This window comes from Arachis hypogaea, unplaced genomic scaffold, assembly GCF_003086295.3.
Source record: "Arachis hypogaea cultivar Tifrunner unplaced genomic scaffold, arahy.Tifrunner.gnm2.J5K5 arahy.Tifrunner.gnm2.scaffold_872, whole genome shotgun sequence".
NCBI classification, from domain to species: domain Eukaryota; kingdom Viridiplantae; phylum Streptophyta; class Magnoliopsida; order Fabales; family Fabaceae; genus Arachis; species Arachis hypogaea.
Window position 1 is genome coordinate 681 of NW_027255442.1, and position 13,595 is coordinate 14,275.

General features: G+C 38.0%; 1 non-coding gene across 1 annotated transcript; it reads left to right on the forward strand.

The window, feature by feature from the left end:
- Nucleotides 1–541: 541 nt before the first annotated feature.
- On the forward strand, nt 542–649 carry LOC112780728 (small nucleolar RNA R71). Its single transcript, XR_003191544.1, has one exon. It is a non-coding gene; the product is annotated as a small nucleolar RNA R71 (small nucleolar RNA).
- Nucleotides 650–13,595: the final 12,946 nt, after the last annotated feature.

Genomic DNA, 13,595 nt, shown 5'->3' on the forward strand with positions numbered 1-13,595 from the left:
TCTGTCTGTTGCTGAGTTGATGATGGAAAAGGCTTGCTATTGCTAAACCTGTTTCTTCCACCATTATTAAAGCCTTGTTGAGGCTTTTGATCCTTCCATGAGAAATTTGGATGATTTCTCCATGTTGAGTTATAGGTGTTTCCATAAGGTTCACCTAAGTAATTTACCTCTGCTATTGCAGGGTTCTCAGGATCATAAGCTTCTTCTTTAGGAGAAGCCTCTTGAGTACTGTTGGATGCAGCTTGCATTCCATGCAGACTCTGAGAGATCATATTGACTTGCTGAGTCAATATTTTATTCTGAGCCAATATGGCATTCAGAGTATCAACTTCAAGAACTCCCTTCTTCATAGCGTCCCATTACTCACAGGATTCCTTTCAGAAGTGTACATGAACTGGTTATTAGCAACCATGTCAATGAGTTCTTGAGCTTCTGCAGGCATTTTCTTTAGGTGAATGGATCCACCTGCAGAAGTATCCAGTGACATCTTTGATAGCTCAGATAAACCATCATAGAATATATCCAGGATGGTCCATTCTGAAAGCATGTCAGAAGGACACTTTTTGGTCAACTGTTTGTATCTTTCCCAAGCTTCATAGAGGGATTCACCTTCTTTCTGTCTGAAGGTTTGAACATCAGCTCTAAGCTTGCTCAGCTTTTGAGGAGGAAAGTACTTGGCTAAGAAAGCTGTGACCAGCTTATCCCAAGAGTTCAGGCTGTCTTTGGGTTGAGAATCCAACCATAATCTAGCTCTGTCTCTTACAGCAAAAGGGAAAAGCATGAGCCTGTAGACTTCAGGATCTACTCCATTAGTCTTAACAGTATCACATATCTGCAAGAATTCAGTTAAGAACTGAAAAGGATCTTCAGATGGAAGTCCATGAAACTTGCAGTTCTGCTGCATCAGAGAAACTAACTGAGGTTTCAGCTCAAAGTTGTTTGCTCCAATGGCAGGAATGGAGATGCTTCTTCCATGTAAATTGGAATTAGGTGCAGTAAAGTCACCAAGCATCTTCCTTACATTATTATTATTTTCGGCTGCCATCTCTTTCCTGTTCGAAAATTTCTGAAAGTTTATCTCTGGATTGTTGTATTTTAGCTTCTCTTAATTTTCTCTTCAGAGTCCTTTCAGGTTCTGGATCTGCTTCCACAAGAATGTTCTTATCCTTGCTCCTGCTCATATGACAAGGAAGAAGGCACAGAAAAATAATAATAATAATAGAGATCCTTATACCACAGTATAGGGATCCCTTTGTGAGTGGAAGAAAGGGGGAGACAAAGAATGTGATGTAAAGGAAGAAACAACTGTACAATGGAAGAGATGTGAGATGAGATGTTAGGATATGAATGAATAAATAGAATAGAATGGAGGAGGAGGAATTTTCGAAAATTATTTTGAAAAGAGTTAGTGATTTTTGAAAATGGTTTTTGAAAAATTGTTAGTAATTTTCGAAAATTAATTTAAAAATTAAAATAATTAATAAATTAAAAAGAAATTTTGAAAAAGGGGAAGATATTTTCGAAAATGAGAGAGAGAGAGTTAGTTAGGTAGTTTTGAAAAAGTAAGAAACAAACAAAAAGTTAGTTAGTTAGTTGAAACAAATTTTGAAAAGATAAGAAGTTAGGAAGTTAGAAAAGATATTTTGAAAAGATATTTTTGAAAAAGATAAGATAAGAAGATATTTTTGAAAAGATATGATAGAAATTAGTTTTGAAAAAGATTTGATTTTTAAAATCACAATTAATGACTTGATTCATAAGAAATCACAAGATATGGTTCTAGAATTTAAAGTTTGAATCTTTCTTAACAAGCAAGTAACAAACTTCAAATTTTTGGATCAAAACATTAATTGATTATGTTATTTTCGAAAATTTGTAAAAAATTAAGAAAAAGATTTTTGAAAAATATTTTTTGAATTTTCGAAAATAACTAAGAATTTTGAAAAAGATTTGATTTTTGAAAAAGATTTTTGAAAAAGATAAGATTTTCAAATTGAAAATTTGATTTGACTCATAAGAAACAACTTGATTTTAAAATTTTTGAAAAAGTCAATCCAAATCTTCGAATTTGATGAGAGAAAAAGGGAAAGATATTTTTTTTATTTTTGAAATTTTTATGAAAAACATGAAAATTATGCAATGCATGAAATTTTTAGATCAAAACAATGAATGCATGCATGAATGATATGAATGTCAAGATGAACACCAAGAACACTATGAAGTCAAGATGAACATCAAGAACATAATTTTGAAAAATTTTTAATGCAAAGAAAACATGCAAGACACCAAACTTAGAATTCTTTAATGCTTACGCACTAAGAATTCAAGAATGCATATGATAAACATGAAAAGACACAAAACAAAAAAATCATCAAGATCAAACAAGAAGACTTACCAAGAACAACTTGAAGATCATGAAGAACACTATGAATGCATGATATTTTCGAAAAATGCAAGATGCATATGCAAGTGACACCAAACTTATAATGTGACTCAAGACTCAAACAAGAAACAGAAAATATTTTTGATTTTTATGATTTTCTAATTTTTTTGGATTTTTATTTTTTTTCGAAAATTTAAAAGAAAAAATAAGGATTCCAAAATTTTTAATATGAATTCCAGGAATCTTGCCATGTTAGTCTAAAGCTTCAGTCCAGGAATTAGACATGGCTCACTAGCCAGCCAAGCTTTCAAAGAAAGCTCCAGTCCAAAACACTAGACATGGCCAATGGCCAGCCAAGCTTCAGCATGTATAACTTCTGCCTGACATACCCTACAGTCGTATAAGAGCTGATGGTTGGAAGCCTCAGTCCAAAAGAATTTAGACATGGCTTGACAGCCAGCCAGGCTTCACATGCTTCATGAAACACTAGAATTCATTCTTTAAAAATTTTGAATAAATTTTTGAAAACATTTTTATTTATTTATTTTTTTTTCGAAAACAGATGAGAAAATTTTGAAAAATTTTTTGAAAAATTTTTGAAAATAAAACAAAAAGAAAATTACCTAATCTGAGCAACAAGATGAACCGTCAGTTGTCCAAACTCAAACAATCCCCGGCAACGGCGCCAAAAACTTGGTGCACGAAATTGTGATGTCCAGGCTCGAACAATCCCTGGTAATGGCTCCAAAGCTTGGTGCTTTGATCTTAATTCATAATTGTTACAACTTCGATACAACTAACCAGCAAGTGCACTGGGTCGTCCAAGTAATACCTTACGTGAGTAAGGGTCGAATCCCACGGAGATTGTTGGTATGAAGCAAGCTATGGTCACCTTGTAAATCTCAGTCAGGCAGATATAAAGTGATAATGGTGTTTTCGAATATGATATAATAAAATAGAGATAGAGATACTTATGTAAATCATTGGTAGGAATTTCAGATAAGCGAATGGAGATGCTTTTCGTTCCTCTGAACCTCTGCTTTCCTGCTATCTTCATCCAATCCGTCTTACTCCTTTCCATGGCTGGCTTTATGCAAGGGCATCACCGTTGTCAGTGGCTACATCCCCTCCTCTCAGTGAATAATATGCTCACGCACCCTGTCACGGCACGGCTATTCATCTGTCGGTTCCCGATCATGCTGGAATAGGATTCACCCTCCTTTTGCGTCTGTCACTAACGCCCAGCACTCGCGAGTTTGAAGCTCGTCACAGTCATTCAATCATTGAATCCTACTCGGAATACCACAGACAAGGTTTAGACTTTCCAGATTCTCTTGAATGCCGCCATCATTCTAGCTTACGCCACGAAGATTCCGGTTAGGAGATCTAAGAGATATTCATTCTAGCTTATTTCATGTAGAACAGAAGTGTTTGTCAGGCACGCGTTCATAAGGGAGAAGGATGATGAGCGTCACACATAATCATCACCTTCATCACGTTCTTGGGTGCGAATGGATATCTTAGAAGTGAAATAAGAAGAATTGAATAGAAAACAGTAGTACTTTGCATTAATCTTTGAGGAACAGCAGAGCTCCACACCTTAATCTATGGAGTGTAGAAACTCTACCGTTAAAAGTACATAAGTGAAGGTCCAGGCATGGCCGAGATGGCCAGCCCCCATGGTCTAAGAACAATGCGTTCAAAGATGATCCTAAGATCCTAAGATGATCAAAAGATGCCTAATACAATAGTAAAAGGTCCTATTTATAATAAACTAGCTACTAGGGTTTACATGAGTAAGTAATTGATGCATAAATCCACTTTCGGGGCCCACTTGGTGTGTGTTTGGGCTGAGCCTGAGTGTTGCACGTGTAGAGGCCATTTGTGGAGTTGAACGCCAGTTTCTGTGCCAGTTTGGGTGTTCAACTCTGGTTTTGGATCCTTTTCTGGCGCTGGACGCCAGATTTGGGCAGAAGGCTGGCGTTGAACGCCAGTTTACGTCGTCAATTCTTGGCCAAAGTATGGACTATTATATATTTCTGGAAAGCCCTGGTTGTCTACTTTCCAACGCAATTGGAAGCGCGCCATTTCGAGTTTTGTAGCTCCAGAAAATCCACTTTGAGTGCAGGGAGGTCAGAATCCAACAGCATCAGCAGTCCTTCTTCAACCTCTGAATCTGATTTCTGCTCAAGTCCCTCAATTTCAGCCAGAAAATACCTGAAATCATAGAAAAACACACAAACTCATAGTAAAGTCCAGAAATGTGAATTTAACATAAAAACTAATGAAAACATCCCTAAAAATAACTAGATCCTATTAAAAACATACTAAAAACAATGTCAAAAAGCGTATAAATTATCCGCTCATCAAGTCCATTTGGAGAACATGTCCGGAGGGTATTGCCTAGTCAGTAGCTTGTATCTCTCCCAAGCTTCATAAAGAGTTTCACCATCCTTTTGCCTGAGGGTCTGAACCTCCACCCTAAGCTTAGTTAGCTTCTTTGGTGGGAAAAATTTATTAAGAAACTCAGTAATAACCTTGTTCCAAGTATCCAAACTCTCCTTGGGTTAGAAATCTAGCCATAGCTTTGCTCCATCCCTCAGAGCAAACGGGAAGAGCATGAGTTTGTACACCTCTGGGTTCACTCTATTTGTCATCACAGTATTACAAATCTGTAGAAAATTAGAAATAAATTGATTTAGGTCTTCATGGGGAAGACCATGATACTGGCAGTTTTGTTGCACCAGGATGACCAATTGTGGCTTCAGCTCAAAGTTGTTCGCAGCTATAGGAGGCACCACAATGATTTTTCCATAAAGATCTATAGTAGGAGCAGAGTAAGAGCCAAGCACTCTCCTTTGTTGATCATCCTCATTCGGGTTTGCCACATTGGCATTAACAACATTATTATGATCCATAGTGGATTCTGCAGCCTTGCAAAATCTTGCTTGTTGTAAACGTCACCTACAAGTTCTTTCAGGTTCAGGATCAAAGTCCAAGAGATGTTTTTTGTCTTTTTTCTTGCGCATAAATAAACAGAAGACAAGAAAAGATGAGATTCTCTACATCAGAGTGCAGAGAAGTCCGTGTGGGGTAACCTGTGTAAAATAATAAAATAAAAATACTAAATAAAATAAATAAATAAATTTCGAAAATTATAGGTAGAAGTGAGACAGAGAAATTCAAAATTAACCAAATAAAAAAATAAACAGGAAAAATTAAAATAAAATTAAGTAGAGGACACCAAACTTAATTTCAGAAATTAAAGAAAAATATTAGTGCTATTAAAAAAATTTCGAAAATACTAAGCAAAAATTAAAAAAATTAAAACTAAAACGCCTAATCTAAGCACTCAAACAACTAATAGTTGTTAATCACTATCAATCCCCGGCAACGGCGCCAAAAACTTGGTGCGGAATTTATAACCCACAAACTAACCGGAAAGTGCACCGGGTCGTACCAAGTAATACCTCAGGTGAGTGAGGGTCGATCCCACGAGGATTGAAGGACTAAGCAATAATGATTAATTGATTTACTTAGTTAGGCAAACAGAAAGTAGTGTTTGAGAGTTCAAAGACATTAAACAATAGAAAGAATATTAAAGAAAGGCAAATAAATGAGTTGGGAATAAAGTATAGAGAAACAGTTAAGGCTTCAGAGTTATCTATTTTCCGGATTGACTTTTCTTATTTACTAATTTAATCATGCAAGATTTAATTAATGGCAAACTATATGTGACTAGACCCTAATTCCTTAGACCTTTCTAGTCTCCTCTAAAATTCGTCAACAGCCAATTCCTTGGTCAATTAATTCCAATTAGGGGGTGAAGTTCAATTCTAGTTATATGCCACAGAAATCCTAATTACCCAAATATAAAAGGATTATATGTCACGTATCCCGTTAAATTTAGATAAACTAGAAATTTAGGAGAAGTTGTTTTCAAGATGTTGTTCAAGTAAAGAGCTTTTCCAAGTTATACAAGAACTCAATTAGAAAGAGGGTCATACTTTCGTTCCACCCAAATTCATAAAATAAAGAACGAAAACAATTCTTGAAATATAAATCAAAACATAAATTAAAATAGAAAAATAATAAAATCAATCCATACAATAGACAGAGCTCCTAACCTTAACATTGGAGGTTTAGTTGCTCATGGCAAAGAGAAAATAAGGATTCTGATAAAATGTATTTTGGTAGTTTGAATGGAATGAGATCTCCCCCTGTGGAATAATTCCAATTCCCTTTTATATGTAATCCTAATTAATTTAAAATCTATCTTTTAAAACTAAAATAATATCTTTTCCTATTTTTAAATAAAATAAAGTTTAAATCAAAATTAATTAAAGCAATCAGCATGTCTTCAATTGATGGAAGGGGACCACTTGCTTCGTAGGGTCTACGCCTAACTTGGAGTGGGCATAAACATTCTTGTGTGAATCTCCCTTGAGTCTCTGCTATCCCTTAGCTCTAGTCTGTGTTTTTGGGCCAAAAAATGGGTCGAAACTCGGCCTGAAATCACCCCCAGCATTTTCTGCGAATTCTGCACGTGGCGCATGTCACGCGTACGCGTCAGCCACGCGTACGCATCAGGTACGCGCACGCGTCGCTGTGCAACTTCACTTTTCACGCGTACGCGTCAGGTACGCGCACGCGTCGCCATGGACAGCTCCAAATCACGCGTACGCGTCAGGCACGCGTACGCGTCGCTCCTCGCTGGTCAGCTCTTTGGTTTCTTCTCTTTCTCTGAAGAAACTCCATTAAATCCATCCGACTGCTACCTAAAATAAACAAAATTGCACAAGACTCAAAGTAGCATCCATAGTGGCTAAAAGATAATTAATTCTTGATTAAACTCAGCAATTTAAATGCAAATTCACTAGGAAAAGATAGGAAAGATGCTCAGGCATCAATATCTCGCAGGGAGAGTGCCTTGTACACCTCGCAGACAAAGGGAACCTCGTAGGGTTGAGTGCCCTGTACACCTCACAGAGTTAAGTGCTCTGTACACCTCGCAAGTAGGATAGGTTATATTTCTCACAGGGTTAGTATCCTGTCATATCATTATATAACCATTCACAGAAAAATATATTTTTCCGCAGAAAAGTATATTTTTCCACTCGAAAAAATCCTCCGAATCCAAATATCATATTTAAATTTTTAATTTACGATGGCTACATTTTCCACTCCCGTCAGCCTATATTAGATTAATGATTTATTTAATTTTTGTTTAACCGGGGTTTTACATCCTACCCACCTAAATAGAAACTTTGCCCTCAAAATTTTAGTTACCTCAAATTCGTCTTCAAGCCTCGACGCATCTTTGTTGTTCTTAGGATTTGTCAAGAATCCGCGACTGAGTCGATAGTTATCTTTCTCATATCATGAAATTGAACTAACTCCATTTCCGGCACCAAGCCTACTCATGTTCACTCTTAGCTTTTTGTAGGTCTTTCTCAATAGCAATTCCAATATCAAGTTCACCTCTTTTAGATCTCCGTAACTTCCAATTGAAATCTTAACTTAGAATTCTCAAAACTCCTAGAATCTTTAACAAATGTCGAAAGAACCTCCACTAAGTCGAAGTTCACCACCCTTCACTGGTTTCCTCTATTCAACCTCACGAAGATGTTAGAACTTTCCATTCAACGTTTTTCAATTTTGTCTTTCCAAAATTAGTTATTATCCATTCAATTTAAACCTGCAGTCATCATGATCAAGTGTTGTAATACTTATCTCTTAAACACTACAATTTGTACTCACTTATCACAAAAACCAATTACACGTTTATAATCATTTCCGTAACCATTTCAGATTCAATCTAATCTCACAGCCACCACCAAACTCAATTACCCGAAACTAATCATTTACATTAACCTTCTAGCCTTTCAGGTATTCAAACCTAAAGTATTTCTAATCATCCCTTACTACTTCTTATGGCAACGATACTATGTCAACGCTCCAACAAGTTTTTGCTACGTCACTCTGATTTTTATTTACTAAGAATCCAATTATTCATCCTTAGGTATAAAACCATGACTTAACATAACAGAAAATCAATAGCTTCCATTTATGACAACTAAAATTAGACGCCAATCAATGTTAAACCTAGTCAAATTAAAGACTAATACATGCCCTACCTACCTTAAATTAAAGATTAATACAACGCTGAGTTGGGCGCTCGTTTTCTGAGCGCCCTCGATAAGGGTCATACGTACGCGTGGGTGACGCGTACACGTGACAAGGGAAAAATGCCAGCGCTCATTTTCACGCTCACCAACTCGCCATACATGCCAAAGACTCCTGGAGCTTCATTTTGGTTCAATTAAATTCACTCTAAGTCTACTCAAACTTCAAGCAAGAAAGCCCACAATTGTCAACAAATCAAGGTGGTGCGTGGAATTACACTTCGCACAACTGAACCAGCAAGTGCACTTAGTCGTCCAAGTAATACCTGAGCGAATCAGGGTCGATCCCATGAGGATTGTGATTTGAAGCAAGCTATGATTATCTTGCAGATCTTAGTCAGGCGGATAGAAAAGTGGGTTGGTTGTTTAAAACGCATAAAAGTAAAATAAAGATAACGTTACTCAGTTGATGGTGAATGTAATGATAAGAAGATGGTTAAGGCTTTGGAGATGCTTTATTCTTCTGGATCAATTCAGTTTTACTGTCTCCTCCAACTGTGAATGATTTCTTCTATGGCAGGCTGTATGTGATCAACACCTTTCTTGAGAGGTCGCCGATTCTCCTCCAGAGCTGAACACCACGGTTAGTGCAGATCCAGTCTGATTGAGGGTGAAGCTCCTGCAGTCCATTCCCCTTGAAAATGATTTATATCCATTGATTATTAGCTCTTCCCTGAAGCCTGAAGAGGAAGAGGCGCTTATTTCAGTGCTCAGGAGCCATAAAACAACTCTTGGGTGGACCATTAGTGACTTGAAGGGGATTAGTCCAACCAAGTGTATGCACAAGATCCTCCTTGAAGATGATGCTAAACCAGTTGTGCAACCACAAAGGAGACTCAATCCAACCATGAAAGAGGTGGTCCAAAAAGAGGTAATGAAATTATGGGAAGTAGGTATTATTTATCCTATTTCTGATAGTCCTTGAGTAAGTCCTGTGTAGGTAGTTTCCAAGAAAGGAGGGATGACAGTGGTCAAGAATGAAAAGAATGAGCTTATTCCTACAAGAACAGTCACATGATGGAGAATGTGTATAGACTACAGGAGGCTCAACACAGCTACAAGGAAGGATCACTTCCCCCTGCCTTTCATTGATCAGATGCTTGAGAGGTTAGCTAGTCATACTTTTTATTATTTTCTAGATGGATATTCTGGATATAATCAAATTACAGTGGACCCTCAATATTAAGAGAAGACAACATTCACATGTCCTTTTGGAGTATTTGCTTATAGGAGAATGCCATTTGGACTTTGTAATGCTCCAGCAACTTTTTAGAGGTGTATGCTCTCTATTTTTTCTGATATGGTTGAAAAGTTTATTGAGGTATTTATGGATGATTTTTCTATCTTTGGTAATTCTTTTGAATACTGTCTTAAGCATTTATCTCTTGTCTTGAAACGGTGTCAAGAATCAAACCTTGTCTTAAATTGGGAAAAATGTCATTTTATGGTTACAGAAGGTATTGTTCTTGGATACCAGATTTCAAGTAAGGAGATTGAGGTTGATCGAGCAAAGGTGGAGGTAATTAAAAAATTACCACCACCAGCTAATGTTAAGACAGTCAGGAGTTTCTTGGGTCATGCAGCATTTTATAGAAGATTTATAAAGAATTTTTCTAAAATTGCTAAACCATTAAGCAACCTGTTGGTTGTTGATGTCCCTTTTGTCTTTGATTCTGAGTGCCTGCATGCTTTTGAAACTCTGAAAGCAAACCTCACCTCTGCTCCCATTATAGCTCCCCCTGACTGGGATTTACCATTTGAATTAATGTGTGATGCTAGTGATTTTGCTATAGGAGCTATTTTAGGACAAAGGCACGGTAAGCTTATACATGTCATTTACTATGCTAGCCGTGTGTTAAATGATGCTCAAAGGAATTACGCAACTACAGAAAAAGAATTATTAGCGATTGTGTATGCTATTGATAAGTTTAGGTCCTATTTAATTGGTTCTAAGGTTATTGTTTATACTGATCATGCTGCTTTGAAGTACCTTCTAACCAAACAGGATTCTAAACCGAGATTAATCAGATGGGTGTTGCTCCTTCAGGAGTTTGATATTGAGATAAAAGACAGAAAAGGGTCAGAAAATCAAGTAGCTGACCATCTCTCCAGAATTGAGCTTGAAGCAGGAGTACAACCACCCACAGCTGTGACTGAGACATTTCCGGATGAGCAATTGTTCCTCATTCAGCAGGCCCCATGGTTTGCAGACATTGCAAATTACAAGGCCATGAATTTTATTCCAAAGGAGTACAGTAGGCAACAAGTAAAGAAGCTATTGACTGATGCAAAGTACTACATTTGGGTGGAACCGTACCTTTTTAAAAGGTGTTCAGATGGTATAATCCGGAGATGTGTCCCGGATGAGAAAAAATAGCAGATTCTTTGGCACTGTCATGGTTCTGATTATGGAGGCCACTTTGGTGGTGAAAGTACAGCTACAAAGGTCCTTCAGAGCGGGTTTTACTGGATGACTCTCTTCAGGGACTCAAGAGAATTTGTGAAGCACTGTGACAGATGTGAAAAAGTCACGAACCTCTCTGCTAAACATGAGATGTCACAGTAGGGGATTCTTGAGGTTGAGTTGTTTGATGTATGGGGTATTGATTTTATGGGACCTTTTCCACCCTCACATTCAAACAACTATATTCTAGTGGTAGTTGATTATGTGTCTAAGTGGGTAGAAGCTGTGGCTCTACCCACCAATGATGCCAAAGTAGTGATGAGCTTTCTTCAGAGATATATTTTCAGTCGGTTTGGTGTCCCTTGGACACTCATTAGTGATGGGGGAAGTCATTTCTGTAACAGGCAGTTGGACTCACTTCTGCAGAGATACGGAGTCCGTCATAAAGTGGCAACCCCCTATCACCCTCAGACAAGTGGACAGGTTGAAGTTTTCAACAGGGAACTTAAGAGGATTCTAGAGAAGACAGTCAGTGTTTCAAGAAAGGACTGGTCTAGGAAGCTTGATGATGCTCTCTAGGCATACTGGACAGCTTACAAGACTCTTATTGGCATGTCTCCTTATCAGTTGGTCTATGGAAAAGCCTGTCACTTGCCTGTGGAGCTGGAGCATAAAGCTTACTGGGCAATCAGGTATCTGAATCTTGATTCAGAAGCTGCAGGAATTAAGAGAATGCTTCAGTTGAATGAGCTTGATAAATTCAGATATTCAGCCTATGAGAATGCCAAGCTCTATAAGGAGAAAACCAAGTTATTGCATGACAAGAAGATTGCCATGAAAGTCTTTGAGCCAGGACAGAGAGTGCTTCTGTATAATTCAAGGCTCAAACTCTTTCTTGTGAAGCTGAAATCCTAGTGGTCAGGACCGTTTGTGGTTACCAGAGCTTCACCATATGGTCATGTGGAAATACAGAAAGAGAATTCTAACAGAATATTTACAGTGAATGGCCAGAGGTTGAAGCACTATCTTGGAGGCGAGATTGATCGTCGAAGGTCTGCTCATCTGCTGAATTAGCAGAACTGACCGTCAAGCTAGTGACGTAAAAGAAGCGCTTGTCGGGAGGCAACCCGATAATTTCGTATCCTTAGTTATTTTTTTGTTGCGTTGATTATATTATTTTTTTTATTTTTATTGAGTTTCTACTGTTTTCCATTGTTTTACTTGTGTTTTGATCATGCAGATATTTTAAAATAGGAACTGGATACTTAGAAAAATTTTTGAACACTCTGGAGGAGGTTGATTCTGCCAGTTCCACGCTGAACATGGGATTTTCCAAGTACAGCGTGGCATGTGCGTGTAATTTGGAAGGGAGTCTCTGCCAGTTCCACGCTGAACTTGGGATTTTCCAAGTTTAGCGTGGTTAGAAGCGTGCAAGGAGGGAGTTCCTACTGCCAAGTCCACGCTGAACTTGGAAAATTCCAAGTTCAGCGTGGCCAACAACGTCAATTAGCGTACACCAGGGCCAGACTCCACGCTGAACTTGGGATTCTCCAAGTTCAGCGTGGATGCATGCATACAAAAGGGAATTGCTCGGGAAGGTCCACGCTAAACTTGGCTAATTCCAAGTTCGGCGTGAAAATATATATATATATATATATATATATATATATATATATATATATATATTGGCATTGTCTTTTATTTTCTGCTATTTCAATTTCTGTATTTCTTTCTTCTCCCTCTTTGTATTTCTTTATTTTGCTCGGAGACGAGCAATAGTTTTAAGTTTGGTGTTGCCGCTCCACTGTTCTATTTGATTTATCTTTATGGCACCTAAGACCACCCAATCGTCCAAGAAGAGAAAGGGAAAGGAACCAGCAACCAGTTCTTATGACTCAAGGCGCTTCAAATCTAAGTTACATGAAGAATATTTTTTTGATATCACTGGCAAGAGGCCGGTTCTACCAGAAGTACAGTTTAAGCTCCAACCGGATAAACTTCCGAAAATTACACGTGAGATTTGGAGAAGAGGATGGGAAGTTCTGTGCAATCCACACCCACTGGCGGGATAGTTGATGGTTCAAGAATTCTATGGGAACATGTGGATTACCTACAAGGATGTGGCTGGCATCAATGAATGGGACCACAAAACCTTTGTAAGGGGAAGAGTCATTGACTTCAGCCCAGAGACCATCAGACAGACCCTCTAGATACCAGAGACCGAACAATCACTTCATTCTTACAATGAGAGGATGTACAGAGATCAGCGGCTGGGACAAGTAATTTCTGACATTTGCATTCCAGGTGCGCAGTGGAAAAATCAGTTAGAAGGGAAACCAGGCCATATCAGAGTAGGTGATTTGACGCCTTTGGCTAGAGGATGGCACCATTTCATTCACCGGTCCATCATACCCACGAGCAACCGGTCCGAGTGTACTGCAGACCGAGCAGTCATGATCCACTGTATTCTGTTGGAAAAGCCAGTGGAGGTGATAGACGTTATTGCTGATCAATTTTACCACATCGTCACCAACACCATGGACAATGCCAGATTGGGTTTCCTACATCTCATCTTCCACTCTGTGATGTTGCTAGAGTAAAGATAGAGAATGACTTCCCTATC